The sequence below is a fragment of the Arachis stenosperma genome, chromosome 10, assembly GCF_014773155.1.
Source record: "Arachis stenosperma cultivar V10309 chromosome 10, arast.V10309.gnm1.PFL2, whole genome shotgun sequence".
NCBI classification, from domain to species: Eukaryota; Viridiplantae; Streptophyta; class Magnoliopsida; order Fabales; family Fabaceae; genus Arachis; species Arachis stenosperma.
This window is the reverse complement of record NC_080386.1, coordinates 103,774,738-103,793,676: the sequence shown is the minus strand read 5'-3', so window position 1 is coordinate 103,793,676 and position 18,939 is coordinate 103,774,738. Positions and strand designations below refer to the sequence as shown.

General features: G+C 38.2%; 1 non-coding gene across 1 annotated transcript; it reads right to left on the bottom strand.

The window, feature by feature from the left end:
• Window positions 1–18,564: 18,564 nt before the first annotated feature.
• On the bottom strand, window positions 18,565–18,668 carry LOC130958872 (small nucleolar RNA R71). The gene has a single exon (XR_009077976.1). It is a non-coding gene; the product is annotated as a small nucleolar RNA R71 (small nucleolar RNA).
• Between the last annotated feature and the right edge of the window lie 271 nt (window positions 18,669–18,939).

The following is an 18,939-nucleotide window of genomic DNA, read 5'->3' as shown; positions in this document are numbered from 1 at the left end:
GAAACTAGTAGTCTAGGGTGTACATAGATGAGTAAATGACATAAAAATCCACTTCCGGGCCCACTTGGTGTGTGCTTGGGCTGAGCAATGAAGGAATTTCGTGTAGAGACGTTTTCTGGAGTTAAACGCCAGCTTTTAATCCAGTTTGGGCGTTTAACTCCAATTAGGTGCCAGTTCCGGCGTTTAACGCTGGGAATTCTTGGGGTGACTTTGAACGCCGGTTTGGCCATCAAATCTTGGGCAAAGTATGGACTATCATATATTGCTGGAAAGCCCAGGATGTCTACTTTCCAACGCCGTTGAGAGCGCGCCAATTGGGCTTCTGTAGCTCCAGAAAATCTACTTCGAGTGCAGGGAGGTCAGAATCCAACAGCATCTGCAGTCCTTTTCAGTCTCTGGATCAGATTTTTTGCTCAGGACCCTCAATTTCAGTCAGAAAATACCTGAAATCACAGAAAACACACAAACTCATAGTAAAGTCCAGAAAGTGATTTTTAATTAAAAACTAATAAAAATATACTAAAAACTAACTAAAGATACTAAAAACATACTAAAAACAATGCCAAAAAGCATACAAATTATCCGCTCATCACAACACCAAACTTAAATTGTTGCTTGTCCCCAAGCAACTGAAATCAAATAAGATAAAAAGAAGAGAATATACTATAGACTCCAAATTATCAATGAAACATAGCTCCAAATTAGATGCGGGACTAGTAGCTTTTTGCCTCCAAACAGTTTTGGCATCTCACTTTATCCTCTGAGGTTCAGAATGATTGGCTTCTTTAGGAACTTAGAATCCAGATAGTGTTATTGATTCTCCTAGTTAAGTATGATGATTCTTGAACACAGCTACTTATTGAGTCTTGGCTGTGGCCCAAAGCACTCTGTCTTCCAGTATTACCACCGGATACATACATGCCACAGACACATAATTGGGTGAACCTTTTCAGATTGTGACTCAGCTTTGCTAAAGTCCCCAATTAGAGGTGTCCAGGGTTCTTAAGCACACTCTTTTTGCCTTGGATCAACTTTATTTCTTTCTTTTTCTTTTCTTTCTTTCTCCTCTTCTCCCCTTTTTTTTTTCGTTTTTCTGCTTCTCTTTTTTTTTTTTTTTTTTTTTTTTTTGTATTCACTGCTTTTTCGGCTTCAAGAATCATTTTTATGATTTTTCAGATCCTCAGTACATGTCTCCTTTTTCATCATTCTTTCAAGAGCCAACAATTTTAACATTCATGAACAACAAATTCAAAAGACATATGCACTGTTCAAGCATACATTCAGAAAACAAAAAGTATTTGTCACCACATTAAACTAATTAAGCTAGTTTTAAAGATGATTTGAAATCCTGTACTTCTTGTTCTTTTGTGATAAAAAACAGTTTTCATTTAAGAAAGGTGATGGATTCATATTCATAGCTTTAAGGCATAGACACTAAGACACTAATGATCATAAGACACAAACATGGATAAACATAAAGCACTAAAATTCGAAAAAACGGAAAAAATAAAGACAAGGAGATTAAAGAACGGGTCCACCTTAGTGATGGCGGCTCTTTCTTTCTCTTGAAGATCCTATGGAGTGCTTGAGCTCCTCAATGTCTCTTCCTTGTCTTTGTTGCTCCTCTCTCATGATCCTTTGATCTTCTCCAATTTCATGGAGGAGGATGGCATGTTCTTGGTGCTCCACCCTTAGTTGTCCCATGTTGGAACTTAATTCTTCCTAGGGAGGTGTTCAGTTGCTCCCAATAGTCTTGTGGAGGAAAGTGCATCCCTTGAGGTATCTCAGGGATTTCTTGATGAGAGGGGTCTCTTGTTTGCTCCATCTTCTTCCTAGTGATGGGCTTGAGGTCATGCCTTCTCAGTTGAACCGGCTTTGGATGCCATAAATGGTTATGGAAAAACAAAAAGCAATGCTTTTACCACACCAAACTTAAAAGGTTTGCTCGTCCTCGAGCAAAAGAAGAAAGAAGAGAGTAGAAGAAGAAGAAATGGAGGAGAGGGAGATGGCTTTGTGGTTCGGCCATAAGGGGAAGAAGTGGTGTTTTATGAAGGATGGATGTGAGTGGTGAAGAGAAAGAGATGTTGAGGTGATTGGTGAATGGGTGAAGAAGAAGAGAGAGAGTGGTGGGGTTGGTGGGGATCCTGTGGGGTCCACAGATCCTGAGGTGTCAAGGAAAAGTCATCCCTGCACCAAATAGCATCAAAATCCACGTTTTGAGGCATTTCTGGCGTTAAACGCCGGGCTGGTGCCCATTTCTGGCGTTTAACGCCAGGTTCTAGCCCTTTTCTGGCGTTTAACGCCAGTCTGGTGCCCCTTTCTGGCGTTAAACGCCCAGAATGGTGCCAGACTGGGCGTTAAACGCCCAACTGCTAGCCTCACTGGCGTTTAAGCGCCAGTGAGTTCTTCCTCCAGGGTGTGCTGTTTTTCTTCCTGTTTTTCATTCTGTTTTTGCTTTTTCAATGGATTTTGTGACTTCTTATGATCATCAACCTACAAAAAAGATAAAATAACAAAAGGAAATAGTTAATTATAAAACATTGGGTTGCCTCCCAACAAGCGCTTCTTTAATGTCATTAGCTTGACAGAGGACTCTCATGGAGCCTCAGAAATACTCAGAACCGTGTTGGAACCTCCCAACACCAAACTTAGAGTTTGAATGTGGGGGTTCAACACCAAACTTAGAGTTTGGTTGTGGCCTCCCAACACCAAACTTAGAGTTTGGCTTTGGGGGCTCTATTTGTCTCTGTTTTGAGAGAAGCTCTTCATGCTTCTTCTCCATGATGACAGAGGGATATCCTTGGGCCTTAAACACCAAGGATTCTTCATTCACTTGAATGATCAACTCTCCTCTATCAACATCAATCACAGCCTTTGTTGTGGCTAGGAAGGGTCTGCCAAGGATGATGGATTCATCCATGCACTTCCCAGTCTCTAGGACTATGAAGTCAGTAGGAATGTAATGGTCTTCAATCTTCACCAAAACATTCTCTACAAGTCCATGAGCTGTTTTCTTGAATTGTCTGCCATCTCTAATGAGATTCTTGCAGCTTGCACCTCAAGGATCCCTAATTTCTCCATTACAGAGAGGGGCATGAGGTTTACACTTGACCCTAAGTCACACAAGGCCTTCTTGAAGGTCATGGTGCCTATGGTACAAGGTATAGAAAACTTCCCAGGATCCTGCCTCTTTTGAGGCAGTTTCTGCCTAGACAAGTCATCCAGTTCTTTGGTGAGCAAGGGAGGTTCATCCTCCCAAGTCTCATTTCCAAATAACTTGTTATTTAGCTTCATGATTGCTCCAAGGTATTTAGCAACTTGCTCTTCAGTGACATACTCATCCTCTTCAGAGGAAGAATACTCATCAGAGCTCATGAAAGGCAGAAGTAAGTCCAATGGAATCTCTATGGTCTCATTTTGAGCCTCAGATTCCCATTGTTCCTCATTGAGGAACTCAAAGGAGGTTGGTGCACGCCCATTGAGGTCTTCCTCAGTGGCGTTCACTTCCTCTCTATCCTCTCCAAATTCGGCCATATTGATAGCTTTGCACTCTCCTTTTGGATTTTCTTCTGTGTTGCTTGGGAGAGTGCTAGGAGGGAGTTCAGTAACTTTCTTGCTCAGCTGACCCACTTGTCCTTCCAAATTTCTGATGGAGGACCTTGTTTCATTCATGAAACTTTGAGTGGTCTGTATTAGATCAGAGACCATTGTTGCTAAGTCAGAAGTATTCTGCTTAGAACTCTCTGTCTGTTGCTGAGAAGATGATGGAAAAGGCTTGCCATTGCTAAACCTGTTTCTTCCACCATTATTATTATTGAAACCTTGTTGAGGTCTCTCTTGATTCTTCCATGAGAAATTGGGGTGATTTCTCCATGAAGAATTATAGGTGTTTCCATAGGGTTCTCCTAGGTAATTCACCTCTTCCATGGAAGGGTTCTCAGGATCATAAGCTTCTTCTTTAGATGAAGCATCCTTAGTACTGCTTGGTGCATTTTGCATTCCAGACAGACTTTGAGAAATCAAATTGACTTGTTGAGTCAATATTTTATTCTGAGCCAAAATGGCATTCAGAGTATCAATCTCAAGAACTCCTTTCTTCTGACTTGTCCCATTGTTCACAGGATTCCTTTCAGAAGTGTACATGAATTGGTTATTTGCAACCATTTCAATTAGCTCTTGACTGTGTCACAGATTTGCAAGAACTCAGCTAAAAACTGATGAGGATCTTCCATTGGAAGTCCATGGAACTTGCAATTCTGTTGCATTAGAGAAACTAATTGAGGCTTTAGCTCAAAGTTGTTTGCTCCAATGGCAGGGATAGAGATGCTTCTCCCATAGAAATCAGGAGTAGGTGCAGTAAAGTCACCCAGCACCTTCCTTGCATTGTTTGCATTATTGTTTTCGGCTGCCATGTGTTCTTCTTCTTTGAAGAATTCGGTCAGGTCCTCTAAAGAGAGTTGTGCTTTGGCTTCTCTTAACTTTCTCTTCAAGGTCCTTTCGGGTTCAGGGTCAGCTTCAACAAGAATGCCTTTGTCTTTGTTCCTGCTCATATGAAAGAGAAGAAAACAAGAAAATATGGAATCCTCTATGTCACAGTATAGAGATTCCTTGAGGTGTCAGAGGAAAAGAAAAATGGAAGACAGAAGTAGAAAATTCGAACTTATCAAAGAAGATGGAGTTCGAATTTTGCATTAAGGAATAGAGTTAGTCCAAAAATAGAAGGATGTGAGAAGAAGGGAAGTAATTTTCGAAAATTTAAGTAAAAGATTTTGAAAACATTTTGAAAAACACTAATTGATTCTCAAAAATTAAGAATAGAAAAAGAATCAAGTGATTTTTGAAAAAGATTTGAAATTAGAAATCAAAAAGATTTGATTGAAAACTTATTTTGAAAAAGATGTGATTGAAAAGATATGATTTGAAAACAATTTTAAAAGATATGATTTGAAAACAATTTTAAAAAGATATGATTTGAAAACAATTTTAAAAAGATTTGATTTTAAAAATTAATGACTTGCCTAACAAGAAAGGATATGATTCAAACATAAAACCTTCCTCAACAGAAAAGGCAAAAAATGTTCAATCAAATCATTAATTGTTAGTAAGTATCTTTGAAAAGGAAAGAAATTGATTTTGAGAACATTTGATTGAAAAGATATGATTTGAAAAAGATTTGATTTTGAAAAACTTTGAAAACTTGAAAAAAAATTGATTTTGAAAACAAAATCTTCCTCCTTTGCCATCCTGGCGTTAAACGCCCAGAATGGTGCACATTCTGGCGTTTAACGCCCAAACTACTACCCTTTTGGGCGTTAAACGCCCAGCCAGGGTACCTGGCTGGCGTTTAAACGCCAGTCTGTCTTCTTCACTGGGCATTTTTGAATGCCCAGCTTTTTCTGTGTGATTCCTCTGCAGTATGTTCTGAATCTTCAATTCTCTGTATTATTGACTTGAAAAGACACAAATTAAAAATATTTTTGGATTTTTAATAATAAGGAATAATCAAAATGCAACTAGAATCAAATAATAATGCATGCAAGACACCAAACTTAGCAGTTTGAACACTACTGACACTAATGCATATGAGACACACAAAACACTCAAGTCAAGAGAATTTAAAGATTAGAGCTAGAAAATCATCAAGAACAACTTGAAGATTACTGAAGACACATGCATGAATGCAAAAACATGCAATTGACACCAAACTTAACATGAGACTCTAGACTCAAACAAGAAACATAAAATATTTTTTTTTTTTTATGATTTTGTAATTTTTTTGGCTTTTTCGAAAATTAAGTGAAAAGGAAAATAAAGGTATCAAAATTCTTAGTGAGAATTCCAGGAATCATGCAATGTTAGTCTAAAGCTTTAGTCTAAAGGAATTAGACATAGCTAGCTATGCTTCAGCAAGACATTGCATTCAAGAGCTAAATTGATAAGAATCAATCAGCCTTGGTGATGATAAGAACATCACCTTGAAACACTAGAATTCATTCTTAAGAACTCTGAAGAAAAATAATACCTAATCTAAGCAACAAGATGAACCGTCAGTTGTCCATACACAAGAACAATCCCCGGCAACGGCGCCAAAAACTTGGTGCACGAAATTGTGATCACTACAACTTCGCACAACTAACCAGCAAGTGCACTGGGTCGTCCAAGTAATACCTTACGCGAGTAAGGGTCGATCCCACGGAGATTGGTGGTATGAAGCAAGCTATGGTCATCTTGTAAATCTCAGTCAGGCAGACTCAAATGTATGATGGTGATGAACGAAAAACATAAAGATAAAGATAGAGATACTTATGTAATTCATTGGTGTAAGAGCTTCAGACAAGCGTATGAAGATGCCTTCCCTTCCGTCTCTCTGCTTTCCTACAGTCTTCATCCAATCCTTTCTTACTCCTTTCCATGGCAAGCTCGTATAAGGTCTCACTGTTGTCAGCAGCTACCTCCCATCCGCGCAGTGAAAGCTAATGCAAAGCACTCTGTCACAGTGCTGCCAGTCACCGGTTTGGTTCCCTCCCCTACCGGAATAGAATAACTCTTTTGCGTCTGTCACTAACGCCCAGTAGGTTACAGGTTTGAAGCACGTCACAGTCATTCAATCATTGAATCCTACTCAGAATACCACAGACAAGGTTTAGACCTTCCGGATTCTCTTGAATGCCGCCATCAGGTCCTGCCTATACCACGAAGATTCCGAAGAATCCAAGAGATATTCACCAAGTCTCAGATGCTTGTAGAACAAGAATGGTTGTCAGTCACCTTGTTCATGGGTGAGAATGGTGATGGGCGTCAATCATCACCTTCATCATGTTGAAGAACAAGTGATATCTTGGATAAAGAACAAGTGGAATTTGAATGGAAGAACAATAGTAATTGCATTAATACTCGAGGTACAGCAGAGCTCCACACCTTAATCTATGGTGTGTAGAAACTCCACCGTTGAAAATACATAAGCATAAGGTCTAGGCATGGCCGAATGGCCAGCCTCCCAATGAGGGTTTAATCATCAAAACATGATCAAAAGATAGATAAAAATACAATAGTAAAAGGTCCTATATATAGAAAACTAGTAGTCTAGGGTGTACATAGATGAGTAAATGACATAAAAATCCACTTCCGGGCCCACTTGGTGTGTGCTTGGGCTGAGCAATGAAGGAATTTCGTGTAGAGACGTTTTCTGGAGTTAAACGCCAGCTTTTAATCCAGTTTGGGCGTTTAACTCCCAATTAGGTGCCAGTTCCGGCGTTTAACGCTGGGAATTCTTGGGGTGACTTTGAACGCCGGTTTGGGCCATCAAATCTTGGGCAAAGTATGGACTATCATATATTGCTGGAAAGCCCAGGATGTCTACTTTCCAACGCCGTTGAGAGCGCGCCAATTGGGCTTCTGTAGCTCCAGAAAATCTACTTCGAGTGCAGGGAGGTCAGAATCCAACAGCATCTGCAGTCCTTTTCAGTCTCTGGATCAGATTTTTGCTCAGGACCCTCAATTTCAGTCAGAAAATACCTGAAATCACAGAAAAACACACAAACTCATAGTAAAGTCCAGAAAAGTGATTTTTAATTAAAACTAATAAAAATATACTAAAAACTAACTAAAAGATACTAAAAACATACTAAAAACAATGCCAAAAAGCATACAAATTATCCGCTCATCAGGAACCAACCGGTGATTGGCCGTACTGTGACAGAGTGCGTGAGCATTAGCTTTCACTGCGAGGATGGGATGTAGCTATCAACCATGGGTGATGCCTCCAGACTGGTTAGCTGTGCGAGTGACAGCCGCATAGGATATTTCCCCGAGAGGATGAAAGTAGCCACAGTTGATGGTGAACCCCTATACAAAGCTTGCCATGGAAAGGAGTAAGAAGGATTGGGTAGAAGGAATAGGAGAGCAGGCGTCCGAGAGCTCTACAGCGCCTCCATTCCGCTTATCTGAAATTCCTACCAATGAATCTACATAAGTATTTCTATCCCTTTTATTATTCCCTTTTATTTACAATCCAATAATCACAATTACCCTTTAATCTCCCTAACTGAGATTTGCAAGGTGACCATAGCTTGCTTCATACCAACAATCTCTGTGGATTCGACCCTTACTCACGTAAGGTATTACTTGGACGACCCAGTACACTTGCTGGTTAGTTGAACGGAGTTGTGAAGAAAATAAACAGTGCCCTAAGGGTATATGCCAAAGCTCAAAAGATAGAATAAAATTTATACAACTTAAGAATGTTGAATCACAATTTCGTCCACCAGCCATCATGATTCATAGCATCATGATTGGAGAAGAAGTGGAAGTTCATGAGGTTATAGCCCAAGAACTCTATAAGGTGGCAGACAAGTCCTCTACCTTAGCAAGGTTAGCCTTTCCTCATCTCATTTGTCACCTCTGTTATTCTGTTGGAGTTGACATAGAGGGAGACATCCCCATTGATGAGGATAAGCCCATCACTAAGAAAAGGATGGAGCACACAAGAGACCCCACTCATCATGAGATCCTGAGATGCCTCAAGGGATGCACTTTCCTCCACAAAACTATTGGGAGCAACTGAACACCACCCTAGGAGAACTGAGTTCCAACATGGGACAACTAAGGGTGGAGCACCAAGAACACTCCATCATTCTCCATGAAATTAGAGAAGATCAAAGAATCATGAGAGAGGAGCAACAAAGACAAGGAAGAGACATTGTGGAGCTCAAGCACTCCATAGGATCTTCAAGAAGAAGAATAAGCCGCCATCACTAAGGTGGACCCGTTCTTTAATCTCCTTGTTCTTTATTTTCTGTTTTTCGAATTTTAGTGCTTATGTTTATCTATGTTTGTGTCTTGTGATCATTAGTGTTTTAGTGTCTATGCCTTAAAGTTATGAATGTCCTATGAATCCATCACCTTTCTTAAATAAAAAAAATGTTCTTAATTGAAAAAGAAAAAGAATTGCATGAATTTTGAATTTTATAGCAGTTTAATTATTTTGATGTGGTGGCATTACTTTTGTCTTCTGAATGTATGCTTAAACAGTGCATATGTCTTTTGAATTTGTGGTTCATGAATGTTGGCTCTTGAAAGAATGATGAAAAAGGAGACATGTTACTGAGGATCTGAAAAATCATAAAAAATGATTCTTGAAGCAAGAAAAAGCAGTGAATACAAAAAAAAAAAAGAAAAAAAGAGGCGAAAAAGAAAGAGAAAAAGAAAGAAAAAGAAAGAATAAAGTTGTGATCCAAGGCAAAAAGAGTGTGCTTAAGAACCCTGGACACCTCTAGTTGGGGACTCTAGCAAAGCTGAGTCACAATCTGAAAAGGTTCACCCAATTATGTGTCTGTGGCATGTATGTATCCGGTGGTAATACTGGAAGACAGAGTGCTTTGGGCCACGGCCAAGACTCAATAAGTAGCTGTGTTCAAGAATCATCATACTTAACTAGGAGAATCAATAACACTATCTGGATTCTGAGTTCCTAAAGAAGCCAATCATTCTGAGTTGCAAAGGACAGAGTGAGATGCCAAAACTGTTCAGAGGCAAAAAGCTAAAAGCCCCGCTCATCTAATTAATACTGATCTTCATAGATGTTTTTGGAATTCATTGCATATTCTCTTCTTTTTATCTTATTTGATCTTCAGTTGCTTGAGGACAAGCAACAATTTAAGTTTGGTGTTGTGATGAGCGGATAATTTGTACCCTTTTTGGCATTGTTTTTAGTATGTTTTTAGTATGATCTAGTTAGTTTTTAGTATATTTTTATTAGTTTTTAGTTAAAATTCACTTTTCTGGACTTTACTATGAGTTTGTGTGTTTTTCTGTGATTTCAGGTATTTTCTGGCTGAAATTGAGGGACCTGAGCAAAAATCTGATCCAGAGACTGAAAAGGACTGCAGATGCTGTTGGATTCTGACCTCCCTGCACTCGAAGTGGATTTTCTGGAGCTACAGAAGCCCAATTGGCGCGCTCTCAACGGCGTTGGAAAGTAGACATCCTGGGCTTTCCAGCAATATATGATAGTCCATACTTTGCCCAAGATTTGATGGCCCAAACCGGCGTTTAAAGTCACCCTCAGAAATTCCAGCGTTAAACGCCGGAACTGGCACCTAAATGGGAGTGAAACGCCCAAACTGGCATAAAAGCTGGCGTTTAACTCCAAGAAGAGTCTCTACACGAAATTGCTTCATTGCTCTGCCCAAGCACACACCAAGTGGGCCCGGAAGTGGATTTTTATGTCATTTACTCATCTCTGTAAACCTTAGGCTACTAGTTTTCTATAAGTAGGACCTTTTGCTATTGTATTTTCATCTTGGAATCTTTGGACATCTAGTTCTTAGATCATTTGGGAGGCTGGCCATTCGGCCATGCCTAGACCTCGTTCTTATGTATTTTCAACGGTGGAGTTTCTACACACCATAGATTAAGGTGTGGAGCTCTGCTGTACCTCGAGTATTAATGCAATTACTATTGTTCTTCTATTCAATTCCGCTTGTTCTTTGTCCAAGATATCACTTGTTCTTCAACTTGATGAATGTGATGATCCGTGACACTCATCATCATTCTCACCTATGAACAAGGTGACTGACGACCACTTTTGTTCTACAAGCAACAAAGGCTCTAGTGAATATCTCTTGGATTCCTGATACACGATGCATGGTTGATCGCCTGACAACCGAGTGCTCGCCTGACAAACGAGCCAGCCATTCCGTGAGATCAGAGTCTTCGTGGTATAGGCGAGAATAGATGGCGGCATTCAAGAGAATCCGGAAGGTCTAACCTTGTCTGTGGTATTCTGAGTAGGATTCAATGATTGAATGACTGTGACGTGCTTCAAACTCCTAGCAGGCGGGGCGTTAGTGACAGACGCAAAAGAATCACTGGATTCTATTCCGGCCTGACCGAGAACCAACAGCTGATTAGCCATATGCTGTGACAGAGCATAGGAACATTTTCACTGAGAGGATGGGAGGTAGCCACTGACAACGGTGAAACCCTACATAAGCTTGCCATGGAAAGGAGTAAGAAGGATTGGATGAAGACAGTAGGAAAGCAGAGAGACGGAAGGGAAGGCATCTTCATACGCTTATCTGAAGTTCCTACCAATGAATTACATAAGTACCTCTATCTTTATCTTTATGCTTTATTCGTATATCACTATACCCATTTGAGTCTGCCTGACTAAGATTTACAAGGTGACTATAGCTTGCTTCATACCAACAATCTCCGTGGGATCGACCCTTACTCGCGTAAGGTATTACTTGGACGACCCAGTGCACTTGCTGGTTAATTGTGCAAAGTTGTGTAGTGATCACAATTTCGCGCACCAGCAACCCTAAAGAAAGAGGTAAAAGAGCCCCTAATACAGTTCTTAAGGGATAATGTCGACCTCTCCACATGGAGGGCCGCAGACATGCCGGGTATAGACCCCAAACTAATGTGCCACAAGCTGGCGGTATACCCATGATCTTGGCCAGTACAACAGAAGCGTAGAAAACTCAGACCTAAAAGATACCAAGCTGTGGAAGAACAGGTACAAGCTCTACTAGAGGCAGGATTCATAAGAGAAGTCAAATACCCACTATGGCTAGCTAATATCGTCTTGGTAAAGAAATCAAATGCGAAGTGGTGGATGTGTACCGACTACACTGATCTTAACAAAGCCTGCCCAAAAGATCCCTATCCACTTCCAAATATCGACACTCTAGTGGATGCCTCCTCCGGATACAAGTACCTCTCGTTCATGGATGCTTATTCAGGATACAATCAAATCCCAATGTATCCACCTGATCAGGAAAAAACATCATTCCTAACTCCAAAAGCAAACTATTGTTATGTTGTCATGCCATTCGGACTCAAAAACGCAGGAGCTACATACCAAAGATTAATGAACAAAGTCTTCGTAGACCATATCGGGAAACTCATGGAGGTATATGTGGATGACATGCTGGTGAAAACATAAAATGAGGAGTCATTATTGTCTGACCTCGCACAAGTGTTCGACACCATAAGAAGGCATGACATGCAACTAACCCTGCAAAGTGTACCTTTGCAGTAGAAGCTGGCAAATTTCTAGGTTTCCTGCTAACACAATGAAGAATCGAAGCGAACCTGGATAAAAGCCGGGCCATACTAGACATGAAAAGTCTGACCTGCGTCAAAGAGGTACAACAACTTAACAGAAGACTAGCAGCCTTGTCCAGATTTCTAGCCGGATCGGCCATAAGATCTCCCCCCTTTTACGCCACACTAAGGAAGGGAAAGAGGTTTGAGTGGACACCAGAATGCGAACAAGCTTTCCAGGATTTCAAAAGGTTCCTGGGACAATGACGTTAGGATTTTTGCTAGTAAAGAATTTTATAAAAATATAGTCGCGTTGTAAGTATAGATTCTGAACCAACAGAAAATCCCTTCGTACAAACGTTTTGGTTGTCACAAGTAACAAACCCCTAAATAAATTGATAACCGAAGTATTCAAACCTTCGGTCGTCTTCTCAAGGAATTACAGGGAGGTATGTTCTTATTATTGGTTATGAGTCTTGTAAATTGGGGGTTTTGAAAGTAAGAAAGAAGTATGTTCAATGATAAGAAAATTAAAATAGTAATAATAAAATAAACTTTTGGTAAGGTATTAGAACTGGAAGTCATATCCTTATCAATTGTGATGAAAATTGAATTTTAATCCCACTTAGTTAACCTTTACTAAAGCAAAGGAAAGTCAAGTGGAATGATTAGTTTGATCCTCAAGTCCTAGTCAATCCCTGTGGGAAGACTAGTTTTAGAGCGATCTGCCAATTTCAACCACTACTTTATTTGATAGCTCAAACGTCACCAATTACTTAACCAGAGCCAAAAGGGAAGATTCTAATTAAATTGAAGGCATCATAAATAGAATAAAGCAAGCATAAATCTGAAATACATCAATTGCATTAATAAAAGCAGTCAAATCTAACATGGAAAAGTTCATAAGCCAATTGGGCAATATAAGTCAAATACAAATAAAAGCATTAAAGTATCACAAAGTAGAAGAGAAGTCAAAATAAAGGAGTATTGAACTTGGAGCTCAGAAGAATTATAAGTTGAAATAATAATAAATCCTAAATCCTTTAAGAGGAATCCTAATCCTAAATCCTAAGAGAGAGGAGAGAGCCTCTCTCTTTCTAAAAACTACATCTAAAATTAAGAAAAGTGTATTATGAATGAATCTCCGTTGTATGGATGGACTCCCCCACTTTATGGCCTCTAATCTGTGTTTTCTAGGCCGAAAACTGGGTCAGAAACATCCTAGAAATTGCTGATTGTGAAATCTGGTCCGTACAGGTCGCGGCAAAGTGACGCGGAGGCGTCATCCACACGTTTGCATGGACTGAGATTCGCAGATGCGGCACATTCGCGTTGCCTATCTGTACGGCCACTATGGCGAATTATATATCAAATCGAAACCCCAGACGTTAGCTTTCCAACACAAGTGGAACCGCATCATTTGGATCTCTGTAGCTCAAGTTATGATCGTTTTAGTGCGAGAGGGTCAGGCTGATAGCTTTGCAGTTTCTTCAACATCTTGTATTCCTTCCACTTTTGCATGCTTCTTTTCCATCCTCTGAGCCATTCTTGCCCTGTAATATCTGAAATCACTTAACACACATATCAAGGCATCTAATGGTAATAAGAGAGGATTAATATTAGCAAATATAAAGCCAAAGAAGCATGTTTTCAATCATAGCACAAAATCAGGAAGGAGAATGTAAAACCATGCAAATCATATGAATAAGTGGGCAAGGACTTGATAAAAACCACTCAATTGAGCACAAGATAAACCATGAAATAGGGGTTTATCAACCTTTCCACACTTAAACATTAGCATGTCCTCATGCTAAGCTCAAGAGAGGCTATAAAGGAGTGAAGAGGAATGATAGAGAGTATGCAATGCAACCTATCTATGCGGATGCAACTACATGCAAAATGTTTCTACCTACTTGGTTAAAAGTAAATAAGTTCTTCAAGACAAATATGAACCAAATTACACTAATTCAAATTATACAATAAAAAGCAAGTAAACTTGTAAGAAGATAGCTCATGAAAGTAGGAAACATAGAATCAAGCATTGAACCCTCACTGGTAGTGTATATCACTCTAATCTCTCAAGTGTCCAGGGTCAATCATTCTATTCTTCTCTAATCATGCTTTCTAAACTTCGTTCTTCATCTAACCAATCAACAAATATTTAATGTATACATACAAACATCATGAGGTCTTTTTCAATGTTGTAATGGGGCTAAGGTAGGGTAAGGGTATATATATAAGCTAAGTGAGCTAAATAATTGAGCCCTTGATTAGTCTAAGATGTCACCTAACATATACATACTCTATATAATCTAGAAATCTTGCCTACTTGCCCAATTTTCCCACTTGTGTGTTACATACTCATGCACCAATTTTATTTTTGATTTTATCCCATGTGCATTGATTCTTTAATTTTTGCATTGGAGTAATTTTTGTCCCCTTATTTAATTACTTAATGAATTTTTTTCTTTTTTTTTCTTTTTTTTTGAAACATAAGAATAATATATCAATGCACATGGTGTTTTAATTATTTTGATTTCACATGAGCATGCTCCCAAATTTCAAATAATTTATTCACTTTAATACCTTTTTCCTATCATCCCATGTTCTCATAAATTTTCTCACACTTAGTTGATACACAATTTCTATCCTAAGCTAACCAAGGATTCAACTTAGGATTTTTTTTAATTTGTTTTTCTGCTTAAGGCTAGTAATGTGGTTATAGAACAGAAGGGGATTAAAATGCTCAAGGTGGCTGATGAGTGGATAATTTATACGCTTTTTGGCATTGTTTTTAGGTATTTTTAGTAAGTTCAAGCTACTTTTAGGGATGTTTTCATTAGTTTTTATGCTAAATTCACATTTCTGGACTTTACTATGAGTTTGTGTGTTTTTCTGTGATTTCAGGTAATTTCTGGCTGAAATTGAGGGACTTGAGCAAAACTATGAAAAAGGCTGACAAAAGGACTGCTGATGCTGTTGGAATCTGACCTCCCTGCACTCGAAATGAATTTTCTGGAGCTACAGAATTCCAAATGGCGTGCTCTTAACGGCGTTGGAAAGTAGACATCCAGAGCTTTCCAGCAATATATAATAGTTCATACTTTATTCGGAAATTGATAACATAACTTGGCGTTGAACGCCAAGTACATGCTGCTGTCTGGAGTTAAACGCCAGAAATACGTCATGATCCGGAGTTGAACGCCCAAAACACGTTATAACTTGGAGTTCAACTCCAAGAAAAGCCTCAGCTCGTGGATAGATCAAGCTCAGCCCAAACATGCACCAAGTGGGCCCCGGAAGTGGATTTATGCATCAATTACTTACTCATGTAAACCCTAGTAGCTAGTCTAGTATAAATAGGATAATTTACTATTGTATTAGACATCTTTGGTCTCAGTTTTGTTTTATTCCTCATCTTAAGAGGCTATTGATCACACTCAGGGGGCTGGCCATTTGGCCATGCCTGAACCTCTCACTTATGTATTTTCAACAGTGGAGTTTCTGCACACCATAGATTAAGGGTGTGGAGCTCTGCTGTACCTCAAGTTTCAATACAATTACTCTTACTTTTTATTCAATTCTCTTTTATTCTTATTCCAAGATATACGTTACACTCAACTTTGATGAATGTGATGATCCGTGACACTCATCATCATTCTCACCTATGAACGCGCGTGACTGACAACCACTTCCGTTCTACCTTAGGCCGGACGCATATCTCTTAAATTCCTCAACAGAATCTTCGTGGTATAAGCTAGATAGATGGCGGCATTCATGAGGATCCGGAAAGTCTAAACCTTGTCTGTGGTATTTCGAGTAGGATTCTGGGATTGAATGACTGTGACGAGCTTCAAACTCCTGAAGGCTGGGCGTGATGACAAGCGCACAAGAATCAAGGGATTCTATTCCAACCTGATTGAGAACCGAAAGATGATTAGCCGTGCTGTGACAGAGCATAGGAACGTTTTCACTGAGAGGATGGGATGTAGCCATTGACAACAGTGATGCCCTACATACAGCTTGCCATGGAAAGGAGTAAGAAGGATTGGATGAATGTAATAGGAAAGTAGAGATTCAAGAGGAGCACAGCATCTCCATACACTTATCTGAAATTCCCACTATTAATTTACATAAGTATTTCTATCCCTTTTATTTTCTTTTTATTATTAATTTTCGAAACCCAAAACTATTTAATCTGTCTAACTGAGATTTACAAGGTAACCATAGCTTGCTTCATACCAACAATCTCTGTGGGATCGACCCTTACTCACGTAAGGTTTATTACTTGGACGACCCAGTACACTTGCTGGTTAGTTGAACGAGATTGTGGAAAGAAAGTGCTGAGTTAATTCTTTTTGCACATACCAAAGAGCCATTATTGTTGATATGATCACAATTTCGTCCACCAAGTTTTTGGCGCTGTTGCCGGGGATTGTTCGAGTATGGACAACTGACGGTTCATCTTGTTGCTCAGATTAGGTAATTTTCTTTTCAAAAATCTTTTTCAAAATTTTTCTTTTGTTTTTCATTTTTCCTAACTTTATTTTCGAAAAAAAAAATAATAAAAATCCAAAAAAAAATTAGAAAATTATAAAAATCCAAAATATTTTGTGTTTCTTGTTTGAGTCATGAGTCAATTTTTAAGTTTGGTGTCAATTGCATGTTTTAAAAATTTTTACTTGCATTTTTCGAAAATTCCATGCATTCATAGTGTTCTTCATGATCTTCAAGTTGTTCTTGATAAGTCCTCTTGTTTGATCTTGATGTTTTCTTGTTTTATGTTGTTTGTTGTTTTTCATGTGTATTTTTCGTTTGTTAGAGTCCATGCATTAAAGATTTCTAAGTTTGGTGTCTTGCATGTTTTCTTTGCATCAAAAATTTTTCAAAATTATGTTCTTGATGTTCATCATGATCTTCAAAGTGTTCTTGGTGTTCATTTTGACATTCATAGCATTCTTGCATGCATCATGAGTTTTGATTCATAATTTTCATGTTGTGAGTCATTTTTGTTGTTTTTCTCTCTCATCATTAAAAATTCAAAAATAAAAAAATATCTTTTCCTTATTTCCCTCCAAATTTTTGAAATTTTGGGTTGACTTGGTCAAAAATTTTTAAAATTAGTTGTTTCTTACAAGTCAAGTCAAAATTTCAATTTTAAAAATCTTATCTTTTTAAAATCTTTTTTTCAAAAATCATATCTTTTTCATTTTTCTATCATTTTCGAAAATTTCAAAAATCTTTTTTTTCAAAATATTTTCAAAATCTTTTTCTTATCTCTATATCAAATTTTTGAAAATATGCTAACAATTAATGTGATTGATTCAAAAATTTGAAGTTTGTTACTTTCTTGTTAAGAAAGGTTCAATCTTTAAGTTCTAGAATCTTATCTTGTAGTTTCTTGTTAGTGAAGTAAATAATTTCAAAATTTTTTTAAAATTAAATCTTTTTATCTCTTATCTTATCTTTTTCAAAAATTTTATCTTCTTCAAAATTTGATTTCAAAATATCTTATCTAACTTCTTATCTTCTTATCTTTTTTAAAATTTGATTTCAAATCTTTTTTTCAATCAACTAACTAACTTTTTGTTTGTTTCTTATCTTTTTCAAAACCACCTAACTACTTTTTCCTCTTCAATTTTCGAAAATATCTCTCCCTTTTTCAAATTTTTTTTTAATTAACTAAATGTTTCATGTTTTAATTTTAATTACATTTATCTCTAATTTTCGAAAATCACTAATCCCTTTTTCAAAATTATTTTCGAAATTCTCTTTCTCTTTTCTTATTCTATTTAATTATTTAATTACTAACACTTCTCTTCACCTCTCTTCATCTAAAAATCCGAACCCAATATATCCTTTGTGTTTGGATTCTTCACTTTTATTTCTTCTACCCCCTTCTTTTTCTACTAATATAAAAGAATCTCTATACTGTGACATAGAGGATTCCTCTTCTTTTCTTGTTTTCTTCTCTTTCATATGAGCAGGAACAGGGAAAAAGGTACTCTTGTTGAAATTGATCCAGAACCTGAAAGGACTCTGAAAAGGAAACTAAGAGAAACTAAATTACAACAATCCAGAAACAACCTTTCAGAAATTTTCGAACAAGAGAAGGAGATGGCAGCCGAAAATAATAATAATGCAAGGAGAATGCTTGGTGACTTCACAAAGCCAACGTCCAAATTTGATGGAAGAAGCATCTCCATTCCTGCCATTGGAGCCAATAATTTTGAGCTTAAGCCTCAACTAGTTGCTTTAATGCAACAAAACTGCAAGTTTTATGGACTTCCATCTGAAGATTCTTATTAGTTTTTAACTGAGTTCTTGCAGATCTGTGAGACTGTAAAAACGAATGGAGTTGATCCTGAAGTCTACAGACTCATGCTTTTCCCTTTTGCTGTAAGAGACAGAGCTAGAATATGGTTGGATTCACAACCTAAGGATAGCCTGGACTCCTGGGATAAGCTGGTCACTGCCTTCTTGGATAAATTCTTTCCTCCTCAAAAGCTGAGCAAGCTGAGAGTGGATGTTCAAACCTTCAAACAAAAAGATGGTGAATCCTTCTATGAAGCTTGGGAAAGATACAAGCAGCTGACCAAAAGATGTCCATCTGACATGTTTTCAGAATGGATCATATTAGATATATTCTATTATGGTCTATCTGAATTTTCGAAAATATCATTGGACCATTCTGCAGGTGGATCGATTCACCTAAAGAAAACGCCTGAAGAGGCTCAAGAACTCATTGACATGGTTGCAAATAACCAGTTCATGTACACCTTTGAGAGGAATTCCGTGAATAATGGGACACCTCAGAAGAAGGGAGTTCTTGAAATTGATGCTCTGAATGCCATATTGGCTCAGAACAAAGTGTTGACTCAACAGGTC